The 23,416-nt window shown below is 39.3% G+C and overlaps 1 protein-coding gene and 1 long non-coding RNA gene across 4 annotated transcripts in view; one reads left to right on the top strand and one right to left on the bottom strand.

Moving 5' to 3' along the window:
• The window catches only part of AK5 (adenylate kinase 5), a 233,892-nt gene that overhangs the window by 128,179 nt on the left and 82,297 nt on the right, over positions 1 to 23,416 (bottom strand). The gene's annotated exons all lie outside the window — the stretch shown is intronic.
• On the top strand, positions 3,344 to 5,133 carry LOC141373367 (uncharacterized). Its single transcript, XR_012379274.1, has 3 exons — positions 3,344 to 3,438; positions 4,678 to 4,750; positions 4,928 to 5,133. It is a non-coding gene; the product is annotated as an uncharacterized lncRNA (long non-coding RNA).

Genomic DNA, 23,416 nt, shown 5'->3' on the forward strand with positions numbered 1-23,416 from the left:
AGAAAGAAAGAGAAAGGAAGGAAGGAAGGAAGAACAAAAGAACTAAGCTATTTTGGCTTTGGGAAGAACAAATCCTATATTCTTATTTATCTCATACACACTTCTTTTTTCTCTCTATTTTTAGCTTTAAGGTCATTTCCAAATTCAGAGCCATTTAAACAACCATTTTCATTTTTCCCTTTACTCACTAACCCCAAGTCTAGTACTTTGTGATACTATTGTGTGTACCAAGTTCCCAAAAAAACCAAACTAGTCTTTGTTTCAGAATAATTAACTTATTAGCAAGATGGCTGCAACAGTCTTGATAGTAAAAAGTAATTAAAGAGTGGAAACAAATGGAGGATTATTTAACAACTTAATAGCTGTTGGCTCTTTGGATAATTCAGCAGTTTTGCTCCAAATTTTAGGAAAAAAAATGAAGCAAGAGAGAAAAAGAAAATTATGAGAATGGAAATCAGATTTGTAATAATGGAATTTATATTTAGGTCCATGGACAGAGGAGGGAAATTAATATGCCAATGGATAAAACATCCCTATAAATGCTTCTGATGCTAAGACCTTATGTGCATTTAGCTGACTCAACTAAAAAGAGTTACTCTTCTTATTTCTCTGCTAAAATGATTAACCTCTGATAAGAAGCAATCTTCGAAAAAGAGATTGTGTGTCATCCATAAGCAATATCTAGATTTTATTTGTTGAATTTTGAAGTGGATTCATCTAGAAAAAGAGCTCTATCGGCCACATAACTCAACCAATTGTGCATTCAGCAAATTCGATTCCTGGGTAGCGCTGGGTTGATTCTGTTGAGTAAGTGTGGTATTGACAGATCCTTCAGACAGTAGTTGATGCAGAAGCTGGGGGGAGGAAGATGAGGGAGTTGGGGTACAGCTGTAGAATATGGCTCTATCTCATCCCATCCCAGCTCTACCTTCCCCACACTGTGTGTGTGTGTGTGTGTGTGTGTGTGTGTGTGTGTGTGTGTGTTTCTTTTGGTCTGTTAGAGGTTATTTTTGTTTAATTATTCCTCTATCATTTTATTTTCAAACATGTTTGAGACCCTAGAGGAAATCCTTCTTAGCCTCCCAAGGATACCAGCAATGAGAGATTCTGTTCTACAAAGACTGTCTTCATTCAAAGGCAAAGTGAGTACAACATTTGAAAAGCCTATCAGCCTCCATGCTGCCTCAAACTGAGTCTGCTTCTCTTTTTATTTTTATTTCTACCATCATAGACATGGTAAATTTTCTCCTAAAGGGGACTGGGATTGGTAACCTTACGTAAGGTATAAAGGGTATATAGTGTTTGCAAGGTAACAGGCTTCTCCAAAATTTTATAGACAACTTTCCATTTGGTACACATAGGACATGTCAGTGGAGACCAGAGCCGATGAGAATCTGTTAGGAGTCTCAAGACACAAAGCTGAGCCTAAGAAAAACAAAATTAATATCAATTTCAAACATAACCTCCAGGCTCATAGAATGAGGCAGCTTTGATTACACAAAAGCAAAAACAGTTAAGTCAGGTTTTACAAATGACAAAGTGACTTTGTAGGACATCTAGAAAATCTATCACATCCTACAGGGCCCCCTGCAAGCTCATTGGAAAGTTCTCATGGTTGGTTTTCATTTACTCCATAAATATTTGTTAAGTACCTAACGTTTGCTGTGGATATAGAATGCAAAGGTGTTTATCTCCTTATATCATGTAGTAGAATAGAGAGGATTCTGTTTTCAGCTCCTATGAATGTCCTCTCCTTTGAAGGTAAGTGAAAAAGTGACGCTATTGAATTTGTGGAAACTTTTATTAACTCATTCATTAAAAAAACACTGTGCACCTACTATGTGCCATGCACTGGAGGTTCAGTGCTCAGTAAATACGGCTCTTAAAGAGTTCACAGTCCAGTGAGGGGGCATTCACTTGAACCCTAACATTCATAGAGAGTAATGGCTGTCACAGACCTACACAGAAATGTGCAGTGGGAGATCAGAGGAGAAAGGAGAATTAATTGGTCTCAGAGAGGCAAGGGGGATTAAGAAGGATGTGTAGCATGGATGAAATTGAGGATTAAAGAAAGTGTCATAGGAGAAAGGGCATCTGAGCCCCAAACATTCAGGACCGATAAATGTCCTTGTCTGGGTTTATGGCTGCCCCATCAGATCTAATAAAGATACTCTTCTTTATCTGAAAACAATTTATGAATCAGAAAACACACAGCCAGATCTACACTATTTTTTTTTGTCTGGTTAGAGAATTAAGTTTCTCAATAATGTTAATAATAATTCATTGTTTTGCTTTGACCACAGATAACAAGGGAAGTGATAAGGTATAGAGGGAGACTTTTGAGTTAGACAGTCTGGATTCACATTCTAGCACTACCATTATTCATTGTGTAATGCTGGAGGAGTTACTGATCCGCCAAGCCTCTTTCCTCATCCATAAAAAGGTGATAACCATCACGACTCTCTCCACCTTGTGGTTGTGGATCACCGAAAGGTTAAGTAAGACAACCCATTATTGCTGTAGAGCTTGGCACATAGATCTTAAAAAGTGTCCGCTATGACTGTGTTGGGGGAGTGGCAAATGGTTGTCTGGCAGAATCATATTTTCTGGAAGCTTTTAAAGTGGGATACATTCTTTTAAGTCCAAAATGATTTACATATCTTCCTGACAACTTTATAGGTCTTATCATTGCTCCTGCTTCTTAAAAATCCCCCCCCCCGGTTTAAATTATTTTATAAATACCATCATAAATTGATAGAGGAGAAATAAAAGGCACAAGAGTAACAAATCACCCCAATTTGCCTCACTCTGACTTTCCTGCAATCTCTTTTGTACCAAGTGCAGTCACTAACCTAGAGCAGGTGCTCTGCAAGTGACTAAATGGATAAAGACATGAATTATCCAAATTATCTCAATGGTTCTGCCTCAAAAAGAGGTATAAGGTATTGCAAAAAATCATGCCCTAAGAAGTAGGCTAGATTTCTGTGTTTACCCTGAAAGCTGGTAACAACTATAGTACCATAAAATGCCTTCCTGAATTAGAAAAAAATATTTAAAAAGAAATCCCACCACTGTTTCCTGGCTGAAGGGCAGGTTGGGAGATGGTGGGCAGAGTGACGAACTTGGCACGAGAACCGAGAGTGATGACGCTAATCCTAGATCACCATAACAGGTTTCCACGGAGTATTAAAAAACAGTCCTTTGGCCACCAAAAGGCCATTTCCTTTTGGCATAAAATCATGACCTACTTAGCTGTCTTGTCAGGGGAGGCAGAACTTCTATTATGAATGTGCTGATTCTGGTTCTGCATATGCTCAGTCACAATGAACACAGCTGGGAGACAGCCGAGGAGGTTAAGCCTAATCCCGTGAGCGCGCGTGGAGGAGAAATCAATATAGGCCTCTTTTTAAAATTCAGATGCATGATTTTTAAAGATTTGTAAGTAGCCAGAGACTTGTCTCATTTTAAGATAATATTAATATTCATTTAAAATGTGTTATTGTACATTTTTTCGTCTAATATATCAAGCGAATCACAGAGGGAAGTGTCTTAAACTTTAAGTCCCCTATCTCACCTACAGCACAGAGAAAACCAGTAATCACTTTGAAGAGCAAAGCAACTCATTAGAAAGGCCCCAAATGCATTAAAGGCTTTTCTCCAAAGATTCATGAGATTTTGAGTTTGAAAACTTGTACTTTGGAGGAATGCTGAAAAATAAGTACCATCCATTTTAAATCATGCCTTCCAATAATATTCATAGCATATTTTCAACTGCAGTAAGGTCTACCTATAAACAACCAATTTAAAATGCATAATTATATATGTGCACATTCAATGGTTCATCTATCATACAGCAGAGGCAAGGAGACTGTGGATCTTGTGGATATTTCAACCACTCTGCATGATCCAAGGATTCTAGAATTTCTGATTTTTATTCAAGGATTATCTTGGAGTCAACATTCCTGGCCTTTTAGAAGGAGGGAGATGAAGCTATTAATTCCATTTTTTAAAAGGGGAAAAAAACCACTCTAGGAAGCTGCAGATGACCCAGGCTCAGTGGTTTTCAGTATTTATTTTATTTCACTTTCCTCATATCTGAGCATTTGGTAGAATGAGGTTAACAGTGTGGGTTCTCTTATCACACCAGCTATGTGGCCCTGGAAAACACATCTATTTCAGTTTCTGCAGGTGTAAAACAGGGTAATAAAAATTCCTACCTGACAAAAATAATCCATGCATAGTGTCTGCCTATGGCAAATGTTTATAAATGCTAGTGATTATTATTATTATTATTGCTTTCTTAAAATCTAATTCTTCAGTATCTTTTCTGTAGCATCTATCTATTTGTTTATTCAACCACCAGCTATTACCTGAACACCTGCTATGCACAGACACTCCAAGTCAATAGCCTAAGGATGTTTTTACCTGAAGAAGGGACTGAGGGAGAAAATACATATGTGCTGGGTTGGTACACCCATTCCCAGTTGTTGTGAGTGCTGGGGGCTAACAGGACACTCCTGGACTGTTCTGGTGAGAGCTGCTCCCCTAGGCCGTCTCTATGCAATTCACCCCCAGGGCTGCTGGTGAGGTCAGGCTGGAGCTGGACTGCTCTTGGAACCATTTATTTGTTTTTGCTTTCTTTCCCTGCTCTCTTCTGTTCCCCTCACTCAATGACAGGTGTCTTCTGAGAGCGCTCCCTCAAGGACCCCTCAGAGTCTCTGCTGCTACAGAATCCAACCCAAGACAAAAGGTGCCCATGCATCATTCTGGTAAAAACTGTAATAATGTAGCTTTCAAGTAAATACATCAATAATGACTAACCACAAATTTCTAGAGCTTCTCTAACATACATAAGTAAAAATCGTATATTATTTTCCTAAAGTGACTGAATGCATACTTCTAAAATATTCTTTTTTTTTTTTTTAAGATTTTATTTATTTGACAGAGAGAGAAAGACAGCAAGAGTGGGAACACAAGCAGGGGGAGTGGGAGAGTAAGAAGCAGGCTCCCCCCTGAGCAGAGAGCCCGATGCTGATGCGGGGGCTCGATCCCAGATCCCAGGACTCTGGGGTCATGACCTGAGCCGAAGGCAGACGCTTAACAACTGAGCCATCCAGGCGCCCCTAAAGTATTCTTATTAAGACTTCACTCTGCAGTTTATTATCTTAGTTTCTTTAGAACTTTTTCACCTTTAAAGCTAGGAAATCGTGCTATATAATGGATGTAAACAGAACAAAAATCTTATTTAAGAACTTTAAAAAGCCTTTTTGGATTTATTTTTATTTCCTCTGTTCTTTCAAAACTGAAATAAAAGCCTTCTCTTTTGGATGGATTGGTGATTTTGATCATCTTGGCTCTGTGCTTCTTCCCATTGATTTTTTTTCCTTTATGTATTACAAGTGGTCTGGGTTTGTCATTCTGCGTAGGAGTAGGTTGTTGGCTTCACACACTGAGGTGAAATGGATTTCTACACTCTCGTCTGAGTGTCCCATATTACAGTTTCATCAACTGTTTTCTGATACTGGTAATGAGCCCATCCAAAACAGTAGTCTGGCAAAATACAATTTTCACATAATGAAATATCTGCTCTGGGCAAAACTTCACATACTTGTTTTATAAGCCATAACAATGCAATTATGAATAATTACAGATGAGCAGTTGGTATAGGCATTTCACACTATTAGAGATCATGCTACATCAACGTAGCTTTTTAAATGAAACTAAGCATAACTGACTGTAACTGGGTATGATGGTCAGACAAAAACAGAATGAACTTCTTAATATTCTGCATGTCCCATCGAATGGCTAATTATCCTTTGTTGCTGGTGATCCTTCCCCAAACCACAGACTTCCAGGGTTAAATTGGACCTCACGCATCCAGCTGAGGCCTTCTTCTCACTCCTGAATTCACAAAAAGTCATGTTTAAGGTCCACCTGCCTTGTGGGCCACACTCCTTTAAAAAAGAATTTTAGAATGTGGTTGTGAAGTACTAATAATTTGTTAAAATAGTAATAATTTGCAATTATTTTACCTTCCCAATTCCACAAATTCCTTAGTAATCACACTCAGTTTCTTTAAAGAGCTAAAATGGTACTCATTTTGTCTTTTTTTCTGCAGTCTTCTCCCTTCTCAGGACCTGGTCCTGACACTCTCTCATGCTTATGTAATTCAGAGTTTCTGCTGTGCTGGGCACCCTCTGTGCCTTGGATAATGCTACTTTTCTCCTTTCTTCTTTCCTATCAATGAGGGCCAGAAACTCTTCCTGTGGAGCCAAAGATTCATCCACTTTCTCTCCTAGCATTTGGAGCAAGAATTGGCTAAGTTCTTTTCTACATGTTTTAAACTGAATACTAATATTCCTTCCCCGTCTCTACACTTTCTTCTGTCGGGCAGATGTGGTCTTGACTTTCACCAATAGGGTTTCACATCAAAGAAATTCCATACTCTTCCTCTGGAAACATCAGAAAATTAGCCCTGGGCTACCTAGTTTGAATACGTCTCAGGGCCCCCAAATACAGTCCTTTGTGATTCAGGCTTTGGCTCAGTCAAAGAAGTGTTACTATAATCCATGGGATAAACTTTATAGATCCTTATTTAAGCTATTTGGTTATCATCAAGCCTCTTATTTTCTAGACAGGGTAGTTCTCATTCTGTGAGCAAGCGCATCTTCCATCCAGCCTTCCTGCCTGTCTCTTCTACTTTTCCCCACAGTCCCTTATATTCTGTCTTTGCTTCCTTAATCTGTGATCTGTGACTCAATCCACCCACTGGAATGCGGCCAAAAAGGCCTCCCCACTTTACATTCTCCTTGTGGCCAAGTGCAAAAAAGTTCAAGGTTGTCATCAATCTTTTTTGAAAAAATAGATCTCATCCTTCCCACACTTTGTTTTCAGTAGTGCATAATAGTTCTCTTAAGTGTCAGGTTTTATGCAGCTGACAAGATTTTAAAAAAGTATTTCTCCCACATTTCATTCTAAATTATCCTCGTTTCCTATACATGAGGAATGCTTAAAGTGAAAAAGGGAAGATAAGATCTAGAATAGTTTACACGGACTTTGGGTTACTGAGATGTTAAAGATTTGGCAGCAAAGACTCTACCTGAAGGCTGAGAAGTGCTTCCTGACAGAGAGAGAGTGTGTGTGACTGGAGTGGTAATTCAGAAGAAAATACAAAGATTAATTTGCTCCCTAAATGTAGCATTAACAGGGGCAGAACTGTGACTGATCTTTCACTTTTCTTTCCCTTTAACGACAACCATCTGCTAATCTAGCAGCTTGACTTATACCATAAAATATGGATGTCACTACGGAGACTTTTGAGGTTGGTCTGAATAAGCAATTAGCATGCCCAACACTTGTGATATTCTGTTTGCAGAGCTATGGAAGAAAAAAAATGTCATGGAGTAGAATAAGTAGCATTCAAACCTTGGGTTAAGGCCCCATTTGTTTGTGTATATGACAATGGAACTTTTAAACAATGTGATTGTTAATGTGCCATTATGTCAGAATATATCAAGAAACAGTAAGCTTGCTCTTGTTTAAAATGGCAGGATAATAAGCCATTAAGTACCTGAGAAATCAATGTTAGAAAAAGTATCCAGGTGGTGTTTTTACCAGCCAATTTTAACCCAGAAATAATGGCTTATCTTGCTTTCAGCAAGCCTTTAATAATGGAAAATCCAGTCTTAAGCAAAAGATAAATGAAGGGATCATTATTTGCTTTTTAAGTGACTTAGTTTTTCCCAGAAGTGCTACTAGTCAGACAGCAGGTCCTATTAATTCTCAGCAGAACATAACAATTTTGAACAAGATTCAGGAAGCTTGTTCTGGCTCCTTTCTGCTAGTAACTTCGAGTGTGATTTGGGATGTGTCTGTTTAACTTTCTTCACCTATAAATGGAGACTTTCTGGGTCCAGTTAGTGGTTTCCAACTTGGGAGTCTCCCTGGGCTTTCAGAAAGCAGTGATAAGTGTCCGTAAGTCTCTTCTAAGTGTTGTGTATTTCAGAATGCCTAATGGCAACTGTACTTTTATTCACAAGAATGCTCTGAAAACCAACTAGAAACCTGAGGGCTTGCCCTTGTCACCTTGATAAAGTAACAGTGATGAGCTCGTGCTAATCAAAGTTTCTGATTGGCTGTAATGACATTCTAGAAATTTCCAACGACAATTAGGATAAAATAATTTTTTAAGTTCCTTGGTGGTGAAAAGACTGTGAATCCAAAGTTTTCCCATCTGTAACGTTCTAATATCCTTCTTCTGCATTGCCACTGCCATTGTTACAGTTGGAAATCATCTCTCCTGGATGGAATATTGCAGTAACCACTTGACTGTTCGCCAACCTCTGGCCTGGACTTCCGATCACAACCTCTCACATACTACCTTCCACCAGGCTGATCTTGTCTACGGCTTGGTCAAAAATATCCGGGGCGGGGGGAGGGAATCCAGGGACTTATTATTTCCTATGAACTAAAATCCACACAGGCATGGCCTCTCCAAATTGCCCTTTGGCAAAGATTCTGACTCCACCCCACTTTTTCCAACATAAATCCTATGTTGTTGCCAGGCTGGTTTACTCCTTGATATATATGGGCTGAATTGTGTCCCCCCAATTCATTTGTTCAAGCCCTAACCCCCAATACCTTAGAATGTGACTGTATGGGGAGATAGGGCCTTTAAAGAGGGTTGTTAAGTAAAAATGGGGTCATTAGGGTGGGCTTTCATCCAAACTAACTGATGTCATTATAAGAAAGGAGGTTAAAACACAAACAAGACAGACAGAGGGAAGCCCATGTGAGAACAAAGGAAAAAGGTGGTCAGCTGCAAGCCAAGAGAGAGAAAACAAACCTGCTGACACCTTGACGTTGGACTTCTGGTCTCCAGAATTGTGAGAAAATCCATTTCTGTTTAAGCTACCCAGTCTCTGGTATTTTGTTATGGCAGCCCTAGCAAATTAATACACTGTCCATCTTGTAATCATGTCTGAGCTGCTTACCTTTTGCTCCCTTGTGCTTCCTGCTATCTCTGTGGGAAAGTCTCCTCCACCCCTCTGCTTAACCATGTGCTTCTTCTCAATATGCAATTCTATCTTTCTTCTCTGTGAACTGAAGCCCACATCACATCATCTCTCCGAGGTCCTAAGACAGCCCAGGCTGTTACTCTTATTAGTATTTGGGATACCCTGCCTTATAACACTGTCTTCCCAAATAAACTATAGACTCATGGAAGGAATGGACTGTCTTGCAATTCTTTATATTCCTCCACAGAGCTTAGAATAATTATTGGGCTTGCTAAAAGGGCTCAGAGGTAATTAATATTGATTGATTTATAAAAATTAATCTAAGCATATTGCCAGGAGCACAGCTATTACATTAGGCAAGGTTATGACTATTCCAAGTCTTTTTTTTTTTTTTTAAAGATTTTATTTATTTATTTGACAGGGAACACAAGCAGGGGGAGTGGGAGAGGGAGAAGCAGGCTTCCTGCTGAGCAGAGAGCCCGATGCGGGGCTCGATCCCAGGACCCTGGGATCATGACCTGAGCCGAAGGCAGACGCTTAATGACTGAGCCACCCAGGCGCCCCTCCAGGTCTTTTTTTAAATTTGAAAATAATTAAATCAAAGCAATACATCCCCAGAGTTGGAAAGAAAAAGAGTATGTTATTGAAAGGCTTAATGAAAAATAACAGTCTAAAAAAAAAAAAGAAAAATAACAGTCTCCTTTCTCTTGCAGGCAAAACATGTTTTTATGTTAGCTGTTTCTTCTGGAAGTTATTGTGATTATAAATGATATATACGGCTATTTCTTGAGTTCTCAATTTTAGAATTTATCACTTACACCACCTTCCACCTCCTAGTGTTAGGATCTGCCAATAATATTATACCACAATTTTCTGTTAAATAATTATTGCTCTTTTGTGCATCTTGCCCCTGTTCTGTGCTGACACTATTTTCTCCTATCTCTCAGAAGATGTAACTAGAATGGCATTAATGTTTTCTCTCATGTCCACTTATTTCAGGTTCATTGTTTTCTGTTTTTATGTACTGTACCCTCTTCCATGCTGAAAGCTTCCCTTAAAAGTCTTTTTGGTCGACCAGGCATATTTATGAATGAGGCCATTTTGCCAAGAGACCTCTCAAATGTCAAAATGTACTTCATTGGGGCCCGTCAGTTTCGCCAGAGAGACATATTTAGTAACTGTCTATGTGTATATCTGTCTCAGTCTCCTGTACGTGATGTCTTTGAAAGCAGAGTCCATGGTTTGCTCTTTGCAGCCTCTGGTGCGGAGCATGGCGTCTTATCCAAAGTTGGCCAGAGTTAAATACTAGTTGAAGAAATGAGTGGACTGAATCTTGCTTAAGACACAGAGAACTTCCTTCCCTGGCCATGCCATGCTTTTAGTACCATGCTCTCTCTCTGGCTAGGGCTTCTTGGTCTCCATGCTTCACCCAGCTAACTCCTGTTTTTCATTCATAACTTGATTCAAGGCCACCTCCTCCTGGAGACATTCCCTGACCATCTTTGATGAGCCTGTCTTGAAGCACACCTCTACCTTGACAGCACTTGGTGCTCAGTACTGTTATCTGTCCATCAGCACCACTAGTGGGTGCTTTTCTTGACAGTGTTGGTTTTTTTTTTAAGATTTTATTTATTTATTTGAGGGAGAGAGAGAGCACATGAGTGGGGAGAGGGGCAGAGGGAGAAGTGGACTCTTTGCTGAGCAGGGAGCCCGGTGCAGGCATCCCTTGAGCGTGGTCTTAACCATGTTCGTGTCCCAGTACTTAGCATGGTGCCTGGTACAGGGGAGGTGCTTGGTAAATGCTTGTTCCTCACATCAAGTGAAGAAGTACGCTCACAATTTTCCATTGGGGTTTACCACCATATGCTGTATATCGTAAAGATGTGAAGAGCTGAAAGAACATCCTCCAGATATAGGCATGTGGGAGGTGGCAGAGTCCAGTGGGTTGGAAATGTGGGCTCCAGAGTTAGTCACTGAACTCTAGCCTTGGCTCTACTATGCTTACTTGTTGTGTGACCTTGAGTAGTTAACATACCTTCTCCAAACCTCATTTCTAGTCTGTAAAAACAGGGAGAGCAGTAGTGCCGACAGTCATGTGGTGACTTGGGAGAGCTGACTAGAAAGTGCTTGGCATGGTATTGGTGCTCTGCAGGTGCTTTTAAAAAAGTGAGCTATTACTATCACGAATGAAACACTGAGCATGCTAGGCCTGGTCCGTGACTCTTTACTGCACTCCCCTTCCCACCTCAAGGGCTGTGGTGCGCTGTACTGAGCAGTTCCCTTGGCCATCCCAGCCCTGGGCGGGGGGGATGCCAAAAAGGGGCTGTACCCTTGTGGCCGCCATGTTTCAGTGGGCTTGTTCAGTGTGCGCCTTTTCCACAGTCTCAAACACTCTTTACTCTATGAGCTCAGTAGGAAACTTCAGGATGCTGTCATCAATAATTATTAGTTCCTCGGAACCCTGCAAGCTGTTGGCATGCTACAGAAACAGACAGAAAACGCGGTCTTCCCACAGGGAATAGTCAAATATGTTTGAGACTCCACTGGCTTTCAAGGCCTGTGTGAAATGCATCCTTTAAGCACTGACCGAGATCAGTTATTTATGTTTTTTAGGTTCATGACATATTCAAGTTACAATCTGAGAAATGCCATGCAGTGGAAACATGGAGATTGAACAGCACTAACAAAGTCGACTATATTTTTTGTTTCTATCTTCTATATTTATTTTGTTTTCAAATTTCAACATGGACACTTTGTCTAGTCACCTTGCACATTCAGACAGATACGCCCTGCTTAAACCCAAATACCCTAGTTACAGAATTTAAAAGGGAACTAATGAAATAGTAAGTTCATGACACAGAACATACTCCTCCATCCTCAAGTATGTTACATTTGTGGGTTCTCCTACTGCCACCACAAAGATTATTTGGATCACTAGGAACAAAGGACCTAAATGGGACACTCGTGGGGGTGGGGGGGGCGTCCTTTGAGTCTATGCAGACTGACAGCCCTTGGGAATCTCTGATGTTAATATTTAAGCCTCCTAAATACAAAGGACAAATAATTCTGCTGTTACCTACCGTCAGCAGAGAAAGGAAGCAAAAAGCCTGGAGCCTTTCCATTTTGGGGCCTGTGATAACAATGATGATTAATGCCCTCTGCAAACCACAATGGGCAAGTGTTCAGAAGGGGTGTTGAAGATGCCAACTGCATTCATTGCAAGGGGGGCCTTATCTGTGAGGGAAACAGCCATCTGAAGCTGTCTGCCAGGGCTCCCCCAGAGCTAAGGATCTCAGCAATACACTATTCCTTCCTATTTAATCATTGGTCCTTCTCATACTGGATCATCCTAGACCCGCGAAGTTCAAGGGGCAAATGATATGTTCAGACCTAGAATAATAATGCACCTCAAACACTGTTTATTATACCTCTTCTCTGCTCAAATCTATGGCAGTTTGCTGACATAAGGCATCTAAACTTGCCTCAGCCTAGAGATTCTAAGTACTTCTGACACTTCAATTGTATCAGCCCTTGTCCTTGTTGCCTTAACAACTCCAGTGTTTTCCCTGGAGAGCTTCCTCCGATTTGTAGAATTTTTCACTACCGTCTCTGTTCAAATGAGGACTTCTTTTCAGTTTCTTCATCAAATGAGGACTAAGTTCAAATGAGGACTTCTTCCCAGTTTCTTCATCAATCTAGCCTTGCCTTAGTATACATCTTTAATTAATCAGGCTCTACCTTCAAACAGTTATACTACTTCACATGTGGGGTAAGGACCTTACAACAGTATGTTCCCAAATCCCACCTTTCATCTTTTGTGCACTGTACATCTGTTTTTATTTTTACAGTTTACATTGTCATACGTTTTACCTTTACATATGTTATAAACACAAAATACATGCCTGTTGATTGTGCCTTAGATAGTTTTCTTTTTGAGCAATTAAAAATAAGAAAAAGTGAGTATTCCTTTTAACATTTCTTGAAATGTAGGTCTGCTGGCAACAAATTCTCTAGGTTTTTATTTGTCTGAGGAAGTCCTGATTTCTTCATTTTTTAAAAAAAATTTTTATTGTTATGTTAATCACCATACATTACATCGTTAGTTTTTGATGCAGTGTTCCATGATTCATTGTCTGTGTACAACACCCAGTGCTCCATGCTGAATGTGCCCTCCCCAATACCCATCACGATTTCTTCATTTTTGAAAGGCATTTTCTCTGGGTACAGGATTCTTTGTTGACTCTTTTTTCATGTCAGCACTTAATTGTCTTCCGGCTTACATGTCTTCTGACAAGAAGCGTGCTATGATTCTTATCTTTGTTCCTCTGTATACAATGTGTCTTTTTTCCTGTCTTCAAGATTTTCTCTTTGTCTCTCATTTGCAGAAGCTTTGTTATTATATGCCTAGGTGTTTTGTTTGTTTTTTCACTTACCCTTTGGTATTCTCTGAGCTTCTTGTATCTGAGGTTTGGCAACCAACATTAATTTTTGAAAAATTGTTTCTTAAATTTAAATTAAATTTAAATTCTTCTGCCATTTTCTCTCTCCTCCCATTCCAGGATTCAAATAACATGTATGTTAGATCATTTAGTATGTTCAATTTTGTTTTTGTTTATTTCTATTTCACTTTCCCCTCCTCTTGTGTTTTAGTTTGGGCAACTTTTTAAAAGTTTGTTTATTTATTTATTTATTTATTTATTTATAAGCAATCTCTACACCCAACATAGGGCTCAAAGTCACAACCCCAAAATCAAGAGTTACATGCTCTTCTGACTGAGCCAGCCAGGTGCCCCAGTTTGGGTAATTTCCATTGACCTGTCCTGAAATTCTCTGATTCTTTCTTTGGTTGTGTTGAATAAAATTATTTCATGATTTTTAGAAAAAGTACATTATAAAACAGCATGGTAAGTGCTATCAAGGAGGTATTTACAAGTTGCTATTCGAACACAAATGAGGAAGATTTCATAGAGATTGTGACATTCAAATTAAATTTTAAAGGCTGAGAAAGAATTCTCCAAGGGTAAAATGTGTGTAAAGTAACATCTTTTACAAAGGCACAAAGGTATGAAATCACTCTGTGTATATCCCTCACTTACAACCATTAGTATTTCAGTAGAGTCAGAAAGAAATACGGTAGACTAGCCCTACATTTATGCTAAGAAATCCTCAGGTTATTCAAGAGGTAATAGGGGAAGCAATGAAGGACTTTAAGCATCTGAGTGATGTGATCACACATATCACACATGAAGGATGCCGATATTGTCTGGAAGGAATTGAACTGGAAAAAGGGAACGCAGTGAGTTACTGTAGCAATGCCAGCAAGAAGAAATGGTGGGGAGGCTATGCTAAATGAAATTATAGCAGCAGGAGAGGCCAACCTGAGTAGCTCTCTAAAAGTTAGGAAGACAAGACCTTGAGCACTGATTGGACATGGGGGTATGAGAGAGAGGGTGGTCAAGAATGACTGAGGTTTTTGACACTGAGCTCCTAAGAGGTGGTGTGGACATTTAGTGAGGCAAGGAATCTTTAGTGAGGTTTAGGAAAGGGCAGAAATTGTGAGTTCAGTCTTGGACAGGTTGTGTTCAGTTGTCTATGGGACACTCAAGTAGAAAGGATCCCACTCTGAGAGAGTTTGATTTATTGATTTTGAGCTCCCATAGAGAGTATGAGAAGAGAGGTAGATGAAGAGAGAAACCAAGAATGACAACACAAAGTCTGAGAGGAGATACTGAGCCCACAAAAGATGAGAGGACATCCTTCATACTTTTGGAGCAAATGATTGTCACATTATGCTGAATACTCAAGTAGAGGGATGCCGTTGTTTATTTAAGCTTTACTACAGAGCAACACTATGTAATGTGTCACTTAATGAAAGTGAAACTTCTGTGTATTTCTCATTTTATCCATATCCCTTTTACTTCGGTTGGTATTGTATAACCTTTCTAGTAACTACAACACCAAAATGCCAATGGTTCTTTTTGAAGATCAAAGAGAAAAAAAATTCAAAGAGAAAACCCATAGGAAACCACTGATCAAGTGAGTAATAATAATTTTTTTAAAAAGACAAGATTTTTTTTCTGGCATTGAATGCACTGAAGTTTCCACCTTTTATCTTGGTTTTGCATCAGTTGTAGACGTGGTAGGCTCCCATCCCCAGTGGCTAGTAAACGAGCACCTGCCTCCCAACTACTCATTTGCCCTCCCTCTTGATTTGCATTGAGTATGAAGAGAGAAGGATGAAGCCTGAATCGTGTGGCTGTAGACTCTAAATCAAATTATTGTCATGTTCTCTAATTATTGTTCAGTAACTGGAGTCTCAAGTGATATAAACCAGGGGTGATCTCTTTGACCTTTCATGCAGCACCAGAAGCCTGAGGCTACAGTGATTGTATTCAACACTGAAGCATGACCTTTACTGCTGTTTTTTTTTTTTATAAGAAACTGAAACATTTAATAAAGTGGACCATTAGCTATTACACACGCCTCTAATAACTAAAACACAGAGCCCTTGGGAGTTTACAATACATTTGCACCTACACTCTCTCATTTGAGCATCACAGCAAACTAGTGAAACAGGTATTAACATGATTTATCCATTTCCAAAGAGGAGAAATCAGAAGTGCAGAAGCTAAGTCATTAGGTCACACATGTAGCAAGTGGCAGAGAGTAAATCCCAGGTTGGCAAATTCCAAACCATGATCCTGTTCTTTCATGACACTGTCCCCCTTATGGAACCAACACTTTGGATCTGTTTAATGACTGCAGCCTCTCTAAACAGCTGCATTCTGTTGTGTGCACAGAGGGAGAAAGTGGCTAGTGCGGCAGTAAGATGACCCTGTGGGATCCAGTTTCCCAGCCCAACAGATGATCGGCTGCACGATACCCCAGACAGGAACCCAGGAAGCAGCCCTGAAGAACAGCTGAAAATTCAGTCTATCAAAATACTGGGGACCCACAGAGATTGTAGGGAAAAAAAAAATTCTTCTCACGTTGAACAAAACATGAGGAGAATGTAGATGGGGCCCAGAGCAACAACACTCTAGGGAAGGACAGCTCTAACACTGGTAGCCCTATTTCCACTTATTCCATGATTATTTCTTTTAGGTCTCAGATGGCAGATCCCCAGCATCCAAGCTGTCACCTCTTTTTCCTGCATTTACAAAGACATTAGTAGCCCACCAAAACACTCTTTCTGGGGGCACCTGGTTGGCTCAGTCGGTTAAGCGTCTAACTCTTGGTTCTGGCTCAGGTCATGATCTCGGGGTCCTGAGATCGAGCCCCACGTTGGGCTCCGTGCTCAGCGTGGAATCTGCTTGTTCCTCTTCCTCTGCTGCTCTCCCTGCTCACTCTTTCTCTCCTAAATAAATAAAATCTTAAAAAAAAAAAAACACTCTTTCTGATAGAGCTCAAACCACTGTCCTGCCTTGGCATAGCATTTAGGTTGACTACTGATCAAGTTTCACAGGCCAGATGAAATATGTTGGCATTCCTGCTTGAGGTCAATGATCTGACCTGCTGTGTTCCATTGCAGCATGAGCATGCGGTTCTGACCTGGCTTGAAGCACATGGCCCTTGTTCTTTAGCTGCATGGCTTCGGCCAAGGACTTTCAAGTTTCTATAGCCTTGGTTCCCTCATCTATGAAATGAGGCTAATAATACCTCAAAGTACAGTGTTACTGGGAGGACTAAATGAGATAATAAATATGAGTCTCTTAGCTCATTGCCTGGCACATAATAAGCACAGAGTAAGTAGTGACTTGTTATTGATATCATAGCAGGCCCATGTCAGAAGGAAGAGGGACTAATTTTATGAGTTTAAGAAGAATGCATTTACTAATATTATAAAACTGAGGAATCAGATAAATTTACTGAACATTAACATAATGTATTAACTGCTTTTTCGATGATAACTTTTAGGTCTCTGTTATATATCATCTCCTTAAAACAAACTTGCTCTTATGGAAAATGGGTCTCAGGAATAAAGTACATATATGGAAGGGATATTGCTAAAACTGACCTTTTGGCTTCCTTCTCTCGGTTCTTAAACACACACACACACACACACACACACACACACACACACACACACGTTGCCTCAATGTGACAGAGAACTTTAACCCAAAAGGAAATTCTTATTTGGGAGGATTTCATGGTAACTACTTGGAGAATTGATTGGTCGCTTTATTATCAAGCACAGTGAAAGAGAAAGAATAAAAGCAAGCCAAAAGCCATTTTGTTTGGCTAGGAAAACAAAGTTGGGAACTGTTCAAGGACAAGCTCCCACAGCTTTCTTGGAGTGGTCTGGGTTTAAAAAGAGATTTGCATACTCACTTTGAATTATTATGAAATAGCACTGAGAATGGTAGACAAACAAGAGGCTAAAATTAAATTCGGCATTTTAGGCTCATGCTTTGGTAAAGAAATTGAGATACCAATCTAATTTCAGGTGTTTATAGACTCAAAGTTAGAATTTGTTCAGTTGAAAAATGACAGTGTTCTCAGTGGAAATCTGAGGAATAACACATTTACCCAATATATGTATTTTGTGGGCTGAGACACATATTTTTTCTTGGCAACTTTTAAAAAAGATTCTATTTATTTGAGAGAGCGAGAGCGTGATCACAAGTGGGATGGGCAGATGGAGAGGGAGAGAGAATCTGAAGCAGATTCCACGATGAGCACGGAGACCAACACAGGACTTGATCTCATGACTGTGAGATCATGACCTGAGCCGAAACTAAGAGCTGGACACTTAACTGGCTGCACAACCCAGGCGCCCCTCTTGGGCAATTTTTGATGTTATTTAGAATAATATTTTTAAATAGACTTTTCTGATATCCCCATTACAGTATAATGTTTTAAGATTTAGAAGTTACTTTTAAAATAAAGAATATATTTGCTTCACCAAAGCATTTACAATTTACTTCAGAGAGTACACAAATCTTGAATAATGATTTAAGGATGTCTATTCAATCATGTTTATTCATTTATTCACTCTTTAACTCAACAAATATTACTTGTCATTACATGTTAGGTTGATATCACATTGACTGATAAGACGGAAGACTTCTCAAAGAAGAACCAGAAATTTTACTTCTTGGAACCAATTCTTAAAGCATCATTAAAGGTGTGGACATGCTGGGGTGCCTGGGTGGCTCAGTCATTAAGCGTCTGCCTTCAGCTCAGGTCATGATCCCAGGGTCCTGGGATCAAGCCTCACATCGGGCTTCCTGCTCAGCGGGAAGCATGCTTCTCCCTCTCCCACTCCCCCTGCTTGTGTTCCTGCTCTTGCCATCTCTCTCTCTGTCAAATAAATAAATAAAATCTTAAAAAAAGAAAAAGGTGTGGACATGAAAAAACAAAAGGGTTTGTTATATCTTTATAATGGTAGAAACTTAGAAACCTAAACACCAAAGAATTAAAAAAATGGTAGCAGATTAGATAGATCCCTACAATGGAATACAAGGCAACCTTAAAATGGTATTTATGTGGCATTTTCAATTGGTAGGTGCTCATGCTAAAATTCTAAGAACAAAAATTGGGCAATCATATACAAGATTCTTCCATCTTGTAGGTACACACACACTATATTTAACTGTTTACATTTTACTTACAAAAAAGAATGTAAGCATGTTTAAAAATTGTGGCTAAAGATTTTTATCTAAGTGGCATTCCGGTGGCAAGGAGCCTTCCCAAAGTTCCTTTTACCCTTCCTGCATGAGTAAATCTGATTCTTTTTATATCCAGAGTGATTTGGTAGGTATTTTTTTTTATCAAAGAGAGAATGGGGTTCAGAAACTCATTCTAAAACATTGGCCTTTGACATTAGTAAGTTAAATGTATTAAAAATGTCATACTTCTGTTTTAGAATATTAAATGTAGAGATTTTATCACAAGCCCAGTTTTGTTAAGGATTCTCTTTTGTTTTTATTCCCCAGGGTGCTGAAATTTATTAATAATTTTTTTCCACAAAGAAGATGGGAAAAAAGTTGTGTGAAGTCCTTTGATGCCTAAATTTTGATGTTTAAGTGCTCCTAAAAGAAGCATTATCATGATCGGTTGGGCTAAGTCCCTGCATTTTCACCACCATTACTATGAAAGAGGAAATGGCATGCATTTCTCTCTGCATTGTGCCATTTTTGCTCTTAGAATTTTTGAAAGCACTTTTCTAAAATTCATTGCACAATTTCAAAGGAAACATATTTTTTAAAAATCCACTGGTAGAATTCAAGATCTGGTAAGTGTCAGTTGCTAAAAATGTATGAAGAGAGTGGGTTATTATTTGTGATTTAGCAAAGACAAGCAAATGCTAACAGTGCATGCTGCATCAGTAAGGATTAGGAATAGGAACAATAAAAGAAACTGAAAGCAGATGCGAGAGATCCAAAAGTTCAGATGAGGGCATGCCTTCTTGGAGGAGTGTGTGTGCCCCTTCCTTAGGTCCTTTCTGAGAGGGTCAAGCAGCCTGGGAATGACTAATCCAATCACTAATTTTGTCACTTTGATTCCTCTTCCCTCTCCCAGGGTAGATCTCAAGGAGTCTTAATAAGTATCAGAACTTATAACTAAAAAATTTTACTCCCTTTCCCTTCATTACTCTCTAGTTTGTACACTAACTATGGAGCAGTGAAATAATGGGGATTTTCATGTATCAAACATTTATTAAATGCAAAGTTCCTTACACTAGGTATCTTTTAAAATCTTCCTAATAATCCCGTGGAGGAGTTATTATTTCTATTTTATAGAAAAGTAAACTGACCCCAATGGAAAATAAGCTGCTCCAATGTCATGTAGGTGGGACAGAGCTACCATCACAGGACTGCCTGACATAGAAGCCCATATTCTTTGCAACCAAGCTTTAGAGTAGATTCTTAAATGTTTGATGGATAGGCAACAGTGAGAATAAAAATAAACTAGATCAGGGGACTGCAGACAGAAAGGGACTTAATAGCAGGCCTAAAAGTGCCATTGAATTGACTCCCAAACTTACTGCTTTTGCAACCTCCTTTGAGATCCCCTTTCCAAACACCACTCCAGGGCTATAAAATAGTCTTTTCATCTGGAGGTATCTCGGTTCAGGGATTATTATAAGGTTGGCCCTGCACCATCTTGCCTATCTAGACAGACTAGATAGCCAGCTCCTGGTCAAGCCAGGACCGCTCCTTCAAAGTCATTCATGTAACCTTGGAAGGTTCTAAACAGTGCCAAGAAGGGCTCTGGGTCATGAGAACTATAGTTAGGAATAAAAGCATATTATCATGAATCAGAGCCTAAGCAATATTCTGACAGCAAGAGAGAAGCCACTCATTGTGTGAAGACGTGAATGGAAAGAGTGTGCCGATGTTTATAATCTCTCCGTGCCCACACCCTCTCTTGTTCAGCATGGGATGGAAATTAGCATGCAATGAAAAGTGACATCCAGCCACACATAGATGATTAAAAGAAAAAAAGAATAAAAAGCAGAACCGGTAAAGGAAGACTTTAGAAAGGAGTTGTAGAACAAAGCACGGCACTCATTGGTAACTTCAGCATGGTGATGGACAGCCAGAATGATCCCAGAAGTATTTGAGTGGTTAGGGAGGCACTGGGCTGCTCTGAAGCAATGCCCAGCTGGGAGGTAGGGTCCTGGAACCTGGACCGGCCCCACCATGCTAACCTGCACAGGCCCAGAGCTGGAGTCTGGTATCTCACACCTTGCTCAGGTGAGGTAAAATACTCCTTTCCTTCCACAATCCACGGCATTCGGTACAAGAGACTGTACTAAATGGGAGAAGAACCAAGAGAAGGAATGCCATTCAGTATTTTTATCCCATTCCATTTTCCTTTCTGACAATCTTGATCCATCTTTCAAGTTTTTAAATCCTGTTCATTAAGATGTACTAGATTATTTACGGTTATCAGATGTGAAGTTGGAAAATAAATTGTCCTCCAAATTTTCCCTGGTCTGTTTGCAATTTCTTCTGCTTGGTGTGAAAGTTTACTTTGAGAGAGCCTGCAAGGCTGTGAGGCTGCCTGGGAGTTTCTGAGAGACACGTGGGGATGATTTGTTAGAGACTGGAAGGTAGACTTTGCTTCCTTTCAGCTTTAAGATCTGGGGCTTCATCACTGTCAGTGACTTACGGGAAAAAATGTTAGGCAGCCACGCTCTCTGCTGGAATTCTCCACAGGGCTGGAGGTGAAGTGTGGAAACAAAAGTTGTGTACCAGTTGCTTGGGACAGACATGAGCAGGTGAGAACCAGCCGGGTGGGACCAGAGCCCTGAAGAAGGTGTCTGCCGGAATCCAGTCCCAGACTCACTGTGACCTGCTCCCGGCACATCAGCCTCAGTCTGGAAGGGCAGAAACACGCTGCTGAGCAAAGTTTCCTCCAACAGCATGGGGTGCTGTTGAGGGAAGAAAAGTAATATGGGACAATTATATGGCATTCTCAGTAGACAGAATTGCTATCTCACAGCGATAGTAAATCCCATACTGGAAATGGCATAAGCTGGGAGTAGCTTTAAAGGCTGTTTGTATTCTTGTTTTTGTAAGAGCATGGCTGTAGTCTAAACTCCAAAAGTTGTCTATTTTCCTTTAATAATTTGTGATGAATTTACCCTCAATGCTACTTAAATGTTAAGTACTTTTTAAAACTAATGATTACTTCTGAACTAAAATACTATTTTCTCATAATATGAGTAATTTTAATATGATAGATTCTTAAACAATTCATTTATTATTTTCATATGCTGCATATTATACAAAAGGCAGTATAGTCCCATTTTGTCCTCAGATGATATAGATGGAAGAGGACAAAATTAATAAAATTCTCATGTTTAATTGATACAGGAGATACAATTATACGTGTGGTCACAGACCAAGATGACAACAGGAGATTGCATTAACTTGAATAATTTGGGAGAACCCATGACATTGTAAGAGAGATGTATATATTACTTATTTGAAGAAGAAAATGAGAGAAAATAAAAGTAGCATCTGTTTTCATTGAAAAAAAACAAACAATTTGCTAATAAAATCCTGCCTCCAAAATTTAGATTTCCTTTTAAAAAAGTAGATCTGGCTAAAATGTATATTCTTTTGAATAAATTTGAGGCTGTGTATTAGAGAGCAAACAAGTTTTGGAATTAGGTCTTGGTCTGAAATCCGTTTTTATCCCGTCCGATGTGATTTTAGAAAAGGTTATTTAACTTCTCTGAGCCTCAGCTTTCTCATCCGTAAAATGAATAACAAAACCACCTTTGAATAAGGGTGAAAATGGGCACCACTTCAGTGAAGCAACCAAGGGCACCTGACTGGCTCAGTTGGAGCATGTGACTCTTGACGTTGGGCTTGTAAGTTTAAGCCCCAAGTTGGGCAGAGAGATTACTTTAAAAAAAGAAATAAACATTTGTTATCCTGGTATGAACAGGAAACAGTGTAGGTTCATGGAGTGATGGAGGACAGTTTTGATTGCTAAATGGAGCTGAACTGTTAAATTAGGATTACATATATTTATGTTTATGTACAACTACTAAGCTATTATCACAATTCAATCAGAAGAAAAAAGAACCTTCTATACTATACCTCTATTCTCTCTCTTGAGAATAATTTATTTTGGAACCAAAGACCAATAGAAAGTAACCGCAGAGTCTTGGCATTTCTAATGACGTTACCCACAGACAGATCATTGACATTTAACAATAATGGGTAAAGGTTAATATGTATTCATTATAATTAGTCAAGAAATTTTAAAAAACACCAAATGTTCTGCTCAGAGAATATATAAGCCAAAAGTCAATTTTAAATCACCGAGTAATTTACCAGCTTTTTTAGTCCAGTGTTAGTTCCTTGTCATTATAACTTGACTTTATTGAAGAGTGGAGAGATTTTAAACTGAAAATTGTCCACAAATTAAAACCACACATTCTTCCCTGATAATTTAACTCTAAGACATATTGTTTACATTCACACATTCATTCCAAAGCAGAGTGTCAAAAACAAAGCAGCTGAGTATAGATAATTTGATACCAAAGTTTTCAGTACTCACAGTGAAAATAGAAGTTGGTAATCTTTCTTTCTGGGGTAGATGTAGAATGGTGGGGCAGAAAGAGCATAGGCTTTCCAGTGGGGATTTTGGCTCTGTCACTCACTTGCTATGTGAACTTGAGGAAATACCTACACTTTTTAATGTAAATTATCTTATCCATATTACAGTTAGAGGTTGTTAAACAGATGAGGGATAATAATGACAACCAAAACAAAAATAGCAGTAGTATCTTCAAATTATTGAAGGCTTACACTGTGCTAGGTCCTGGACCAAATGTTTTATATACATTTAGTCTATAGAGAAGTTCTCTGGAGGTAATGTCAGCCTAGTTCATGGAGGAACAAACGGAGGCTTACAGAGACCAAGTAGGATCT

Source organism: Callorhinus ursinus, unplaced genomic scaffold, assembly GCF_003265705.2.
Source record: "Callorhinus ursinus isolate GAN/ISIS: 27379988/994484 unplaced genomic scaffold, GSC_fseal_2.0 scaffold9, whole genome shotgun sequence".
NCBI classification, from domain to species: Eukaryota; Metazoa; Chordata; class Mammalia; order Carnivora; family Otariidae; genus Callorhinus; species Callorhinus ursinus.